Below are 8,043 nucleotides of genomic sequence, written 5' to 3'. Positions count from 1 at the left end.
ACCCATTAGAATTGTGCGTAATATAACTACATAACTGATCTTGAATCAGGGTTCAAATGGGACATTCCTCTGAATAGTACATATTGGCCTTATTTTGAGTATATTGTTTCAGCAGACTTTTACATAAAGTATTTATGTCTCTAATTATTACTTTATGTATTTTATTTTAAATGCCATTATGGGACTTTTTCCACAGATAAAATTGAATTAATCAAATGTTTTAATTCTTGAATAGCATATAGTCTTTAGTGACTAAATGCAGATTTCTTAACGTGTAAAAGCAGAGTCAAAGACATCCTGGGAATAATTCATTTAATAGGGTTCTATCTTTCCCTATTACAAATAAGGCTGCAAGGTACATCACTACACAGGAACTTATTCTAAGAACTTCTGTCCAGTAGAAAAGTACAATTAGGATTGCAAGTATATATACATTCTTCTTCAACTTCAATTTTTCTTTAAAGTAATTTTAATAATATATTTTATTAAAAATGAGAATTATGGAAAATTATTAGTCATTGATTCCTCAAATATTGCCTCTCTTATTTTTTTTTTTTTATTTTACTGTTTGCTCCTAGACTTATTAGATATGTTCTGGAATATTCTCATTCTATCTTCTGAGTTTTTAAATGTCTTACATATTTTTAACCTTTTTATTATCCCCAGACTTAAATTCCATTACACTAATAGTTCCTTCAGTTTAACTTAATAAGTTGTACAATTCATTAAAAAAATGCTATTATACTTTTCATTTCTAAAACTCCTCTGTAGTTATGTTTAAAAAATTCTTATTTTCATAGAGTCTTGTTCTTTCCTTATAATTTCCATCAATTCCTACTATACTGTTTCATGTCATTACTTAAACATGGTTTTGGGTTCTTCTCTTTATAATCTTCCTGTTTGTTGCTTCTGTTGACTCTCCCAGGTGGTGTTTTTGGTTTTCTACTCTGAACTAGATATGGGTGTGGATTTTCCCACATTGTGGAAGTGTCACTCCAGATTTTTTTTTTTTAATTTGAGGTAAAATTGGCATAATATAAAATTAACTCCTTTAAAGTGAAAAACTTGGTGACATTTAGTACACTCACAATATTGTGCAACCACCACTTCTATCTAGTTTCAAAATATTTTGATCATCCTAAGACAAGCCCCCATACCATTCAGCAGCTGTCCCCCACTCCTCATCACCACACATAGCCCCTTTCAACCAATCTGCATTTGTCTCTATATTGTCACCTCCTCTGGATATTTCATGTACATGGAATCACACACTGTGTGATCTTTTTGTGTGGTTTCTTTCACTCATCATGTTTTCAAGAATTATCTACATTGTAGCATATATCAATACTTCATTTTTTAAAAAGACTTTATTCATGTATTTATTTATTTATTTGAGAGAGAGAATAAATAGGTGGAGGGGCAGAGCAAGAGACAATCTGAAGCAGACTCCATACTGAACATGGAACACAATGTGAGGCTCAGTCTCACAAGGCCTAATCTCTCCACCCTGAGATAATGACCTAAGATATAATGAGGAATCAGATGCTTAACTAGCTGAATCATTCAGGTGCCCCAATACTTCATTTTTTATGTCTAAATAATAATCCAACTCCAGGGGCGCTTGGGTGGCGCAGTGGGCTAAAGCCTCTGCCTTCGGCTCAGGTCATGATCTCAGGGTCTTGGGATCGAGCCCCGCATCGGGCTCTCTGCTCAACAGGGAGCCTGCTTCCTCCCCTCTTTCTGCCTCCTTCTCTGCCTACTTGTGATCTCTCTCTGTCAAATAAACAAAAAAAATTTTAAAAATAAATAAATAAAATAATCCAACTCCAAAAATGATTTTGTCTCTTCTTGTTACCACAGGACTATTGATGGTTTAGTTTCATTTTTTGTTTGTGTCAGTTTCATGTCCCAGTGTAGCAAGAGCAAAAAGAGAACAAAACAGAAATATCAGAATCAAGAAGGGAAGCTCTGGACATTTTTTCTTTTCTGCTGTAGACTCAAGTGGCTGTGTCCCCAAGTTCATGAAACCTGGAAAGGTGGTTCTGGTCCTTAAGTGGCTGTGTCAAGATGGGCAAGTTCATGAAACCTGGAAAGATGGTGCTAGTGCTAGTCCTGGCCTGATGTTACTCTGGAAGCAAAGTGGCCATTGTGAAGAACGTTTATGGTGTTACCTCAGACCATTCCTCCAGCTGGCTATGAGAAAATCACCAAGAGGTCAAAGGTTAAGTCTTTTATGAAAGTTTGTAACTACAACCACTTCATGCCCACGAGATACTCTGTGGATATCCCCTGGGACAAAACTATCATCAACAGGATGTCTTCAGAGACCCTGCGCTTAAATGCAAGGCCCAACAAGAGGCCAAGGTCAAGTTAAAGGAGAGATACAAGACTGGCAAGAATAAATGGCTTTCCAGAAGCTGCAGTTATAGATCTGTTCTGTTTTGGTCACTAAAAATAAATAAATAAGAGAAAGAGAGAGACAGAGAGAAGAAGCAACAGCAGCAGCCCTGTCCTGCTGCAATATCCCTTCAAAAAGAAAAAAAGCTTAGAGTCTAGCCCATTAAAGCAGAACAGGTAATGGAAGCATGAACTGTAAATAGGACACTAACGTGATACTTGCCATAAACTGAGAGTGACTGCTCTCTATTAGGGAGAAACTTGTATAAGGAGAAAATATTTTAATTATGAGTTAAAAGATTAGGGGTAGCTAGTCTTCCATATCACCTGGATTTAATGATCATACAGATGGCTTCGATGTGCTGCAGTATATAGTATTGAAATCCCAGCGTTAGTTTGAATGTGATTTTAGCTGTTTTATGATCTAGGAATATCTGTTGTATACAAAAGCTAATAATGCAGCATTTCAAGTTCATCAAGGATTGCTCAAGATATTTGCTAGTTTCTCATTCCCTTTCTGTACCATGAGAGCCAACCATGAAATATAAAACTATACTTGTTTTGAAAGTGGTGAAGCCATAGAAGTTATTGCTTTCCTTGGCCACTCATACTCCATAGGATGTAGCTGATGATTTCGCATTTTAGTCTACATATTATTCAATTTCTACATGTAAGCCCCTACTGTAATCAAAAGTTTCTCCATGTTTCAGTTTGTAACCAACAAAGATATTTACAACAGAAAATAAAACCAGCCATTGTACACTCTCCTTCTCCTCCTCCTACTTTTTCTTCCTCTTCTTCTTCTTCTTCCTTCTTCCTTTTTATTCTTCTTTCTTCCCCCTGTTTTTCTTTTAACTCAGATGATCTCCTGAAGCTCATAGCAAATATATCACCTACGCTTGTCATATTGGAGCCTCGACATTTGTCAAAAAACCCCATGGTCCAGGCCCAGAGATGGTATTACATACACCCTGTAAGTTCTTCAGATGATTTTATTATCATTTCTCTGCTGTGCCCTTTTAGTATTCCTAATAGATGTATATTTGAGTTTCTCCATGAATCATGTGCCTCTTAATTTTTTAATATTCATCAACTCTTCATCTCTTCATTCTGATTTCTCAGTGATACCTTCAACCCAATCTATTCCTTCACTCTTTTGTTTGTCAGCTGGGTCCTTTCATAGATGTAGCTCTTCTATTGAGTATATTTCAACAATAAATTTTGTTTTCAAGATTATGATCAGGTCTTTTAGATTGTTTTGCCTATTTTATGCCCTATTCCTTTATCTCCTCAAGAATAATAAATATAAACATTTTAAAAGTTTTTTTAGGGAGATTGAGATTATTTTCCATTTGTTTGTTTTTATAAATTCTTCTATTTGCACTATTTCCTCAGATACAAATAGTTTTTTCATCTTTCTCTTCCATTTGGTAAATTTCGCATATGAACTCCTTTTTTGGAATGAGATGGCTTCCTCATGAGGCAATTTCAGGAGGGCTGACCCCTCTTCACTGCAGCAGGCCTGGCTACAAGCTGGCATTTCTTGCGAATGCCTCCTTTAGGCTTCTGGGCCCCTCCAGGTAGTATGGTTCCTTTGCAAGTCTCTACCATTTGACTAAGAATGTGAAAGGTAGACTAGTGTAAATCTTTATTTGACTCCTTCAAATACTAACACACCATCACATCTTAAGATTATTGGTGAAAATAGGTGTTTTCTGTAACCTGAGGGATACTGAAGAGAAATGGAGGAATGTATTCCCCATTCACATCTATTGAACAGAGTATACAAAAAAGGGGAAATGCTAAAAAAAAAAAAAGGGGGGGGGAATGGAAACTAAATCTTTGGTCCATAAGCTATATAATTGACTACTGTATCACAAATAACCCATAATTTCTTCAGCAGGAGGCTAATATCTAAAGTCCAAAATGATTGTGCTTCTTTTTTCTCCCATTAGTTTCCTACAAAAAAGTAGAATGGAGCTAAAATGGAGATTTGTTAAAATATAATGCTGACTCACTTGTAAGAAATATCAGATCCTAGGACAAAAATCATATTTTTATGAAGTCAGATGTGTGGAGGTGCTCTATCACAATGGACATATGGAAAAATTAGAGTGCCTTGCTCAGCTTCAATATAAGATTCTCTTACGGAATTTTTTTTTAATTGAGCCCTTACTTGGGAATAGATGTTGATGCAAAAAAAAAAAAAAAAATACAAAAGACTAAAGTACTCATGAAAGAAATTGAGGAAGACACAAAGAAATGGAAAAATGTTCCATGCTCCTGGATTGGAAGAATAAATATTGTGAAAATGTCTATGCTACCTAAAGCAATCTACACATTTAATGCGATTCCTATCAAAGTACCATCCATCTTTTTCAAAGAAATGAAACAAATAATTCTAAAATTTATATGGAACCAGAAAAGACCTCGAATAGCCAAAGGGATATTGAAAAAAAAAGCCAACGTTGGTGGCATCACAATTCCGGACTTCAAGCTCTATTACAAAGCTGTCGTCATCAAGACAGTATGGTACTGGCACAAAAACAGACACATAGATCAATGAAACAGAATAGAGAGCCCAGAAATAGACCCTCAACTCTACAGTCAACTAATCTTCGACAAAGCAGGAAAGAATGTCCAATGGAAAAAAGACAGCCTCTTCAATAAATGGTGCTGGAAAAATTGGACAGCCACATGCAGAAAAATGAAATTGGACCATTTCCTTACACCACACACAAAAATAGACTCAAAATGGATGAAGGACCGCAATGTGCGAAAGGAATCCATCAAAATCCTTGAGGAGAACACGGGCAGCAACCTCTTCGACCTGTGCCGCAGCAACATCTTCTTAGGAAGAACGCCAAAGGCAAGGGAAGCAAGGGCAAACATGAACTATTGGGATTTCATCAAGATCAAAAGCTTTTGCACAGCAAAGGAAACAGTGAACAAAATCAAAAGACAACTGACAGAATGGGAGAAGATATTTGTAAACGACATATCAGATAAAGGACTAGTGTCCAAAATCTATAAAGAACTTAGCAAACTCAACACCCAAAGAACAAATAATCCAATCAAGAAATGGGCAGAGGACATGAACAGACATTTCTGCAAAGAAGACATCCAGATGGCCAACAGACACATGAAAAAGTGCTCCATATCACTCGGCATCAGGGAAATACAAATCAAAACCACAATGAGATATGACCTCACACCAGTCAGAATGGCTAAAATCAACAAGTCAGGAAATGACAGATGCTGGCAAGGATGCGGAGAAAGGGGAACCCTCCTACACTGTTGGTGGGAATGCAAACTGGTGCAGCCACTCTGGAAAACAGCATGGAGGTTCCTCATAATGTTGAAAATAGAACTGCCCTATGACCCAGCAATTGCACTATTGGGTATTTACCCTAAAGATACAAACGTAATGATCCAAAGGGGCACATGCACCCGAATGTTTATAGCAGCAATGTCCACAATAGCCAAACTATGGAAAGAACCTAGATGTCCATCAACAGATGAATGGATCAAGAAGATGTGGTATATATACACAATGGAATACTATGCAGCCATCAAAAGAAATGAAATCTTGCCATTTGCAACAACATGGATGGAACTAGAGTGTATCATGCTTAGTGAAATAAGTCAAGCAGAGAAAGACAACTATCATAGATCTCCCTGATATGAGGAAGTAGTGATGCAACATGGGGGCTTAAGTGGGTAGGAGAAGAATCAATGAAACAAGATGGGATTGGGAGGGAGACAAACCATAAGTGACTCTTAATCTCACAAAACAAACTGAGGGTTGCTGCGGGGAGGGGGTTTGGGAGAAGGGGTGGGATTATGGACATTGGGGAGGGTATGTGCTTTGGTGAGTGCTGTGAAGTGTGTAAACCTGGTGATTCACAGACCTGTACCCCTGGGGATAAAAATATATGTTTATAAAAAATAAAAATTAAAAAAAAATACAAAAGACTGCTGAGAAAAGTCAAGTGCCTGAGTAGATATTTCTAAACCATAACTTTGGTATTTTAATGTTCAACACAGAATTAGAAACCCCATATATCTGCCGAAATGTGTATTTTTCAACAGAAAATAGGTGATTATTAATAAGAGATAACTCAGTAAACATATTTTAATCTCACTAAACAGGTTTATTTTAGTACTACCAAATTTTACCTTTACCACAACCAAGATATCAGATCACCATGGATTTTGAATTTTTAAAAATTTTTGCTTATTTTACTTTACAATGTAATTAACATACAGTATTATAATAGATTCAGGTGTACAATATAATGATTCAACAAACTTATGCATTACTTGGTGCTCATCGTGATAAGTGTGCTTTTAGTCCCCTTCACCTATTCCACATCCCCTCTGGCAACTACAAGTTTGTTCTGGTGTGGTTAGGATTTTGCTTTTTCATTTGTCTCTTTTTTTCTTTGTTTATTTTGTTTCTTAAATTCCACACATGAGTGGATCATACAGTATTTGTCTTTCTCTGTCTTATTTCACTTAGCTATTATATCTGCTAGATCCATCCATGTTGTTGCAAATGGCAAGATTTCATTCTTTTTGTGGCCAAGTAATATTCCATTATATATGGCAAATGTTCTTTATCCAGTCATCCATGTCTTGGCTACTGTAAATAATATACAATAAATAGCACAGTGTGTATCTTTTCAAATCAGTATATTTTGTTTTCTTTGGGTAAAATATCCAGTAGTAGAATTTCTGGATCATATGGTGATGCTATTTTTAATATTTGAGGAACATCCCTACTGCTTTTTACCATAGTTGCACCAGTTTGCATTCCCACCAACAATGCACAGGGAATCCTTTTTCTCCATATCTTCTTTTTTTTTTTTATTCTAGTCATTCTGACAGGTGTGAGGTGATACCTCATTGTAATTTTGATTTGCCTTTCCCTGATGGTGAGTGATATTAAGCATCTTTTTACATATTTATTGGCCATCTGAATGTCTTCTTTGGAAAAATGTTTGTTCATGTCTTCTGCTCATTCTTAATTGGATTATTTAGGGGGGTGTTCAGTTGTATAAGTTTTTAATATATATTTTGGCTATTAACCCCTTATTGGATATATCATTTGCAAATATCTTCTCCCATTCAGTGGGTTATCTTGTTTTATTGATGGTTTCCTTCTCTGTGCAAAGCTTTCTATTTTGATGTACAGAGTCAATCGTTCAATTTTGCTTTTGTTTTCCTTACCAAAGGAGAAATATTTAGAAAAATGTCTTTATAGCTGATATCAAGATTAGTGTCTGTATTTTCCTCTAGGAATTTTATGGTTTAAGATGTCACATTTAGGTGCTTAATCCATCTTGAGTTTATTTTTGTGTACTGGATAAGAAAGGGGTCTAGGGGTGCCTGGGTGGATCAGTGGGTTAAAGCTTCTGCCTTCGGCTCAGGTCATGATGCCAGGGTCCTGTGATCAAGCCCCGCATTGGGCTCTCTGCTCAGCAGGCAGCCTGCTTTCCTTCCTGTCTCTCTGCCTGCCTCTCTGCCTACTTGTGATCTCTCTCTTTCAAATAAATAAATAAAATCTTAAAAAAAAGAAAAAGAAAAAGAAAGAAAGAAAGAAAGAAAGAAAGAAAGAAAAGGTTCTGGTTGCATTCTTTTACA

At 36.2% G+C, this 8,043-nt stretch overlaps 1 pseudogene; it reads left to right on the top strand.

The window, feature by feature from the left end:
* The first annotated feature begins 1,908 nt into the window (after positions 1-1,908).
* LOC132020587 (large ribosomal subunit protein eL27-like) lies at positions 1,909-2,662 on the top strand (annotated as a pseudogene).
* The last annotated feature ends 5,381 nt before the right edge of the window (positions 2,663-8,043 follow it).

The sequence above is a fragment of the Mustela nigripes genome, chromosome 6, assembly GCF_022355385.1.
Source record: "Mustela nigripes isolate SB6536 chromosome 6, MUSNIG.SB6536, whole genome shotgun sequence".
NCBI lineage: Eukaryota > Metazoa > Chordata > Mammalia > Carnivora > Mustelidae > Mustela > Mustela nigripes.
Note: the sequence above shows the minus strand (reverse complement) of the source record. Positions and strands in the feature narration are given on the sequence as shown.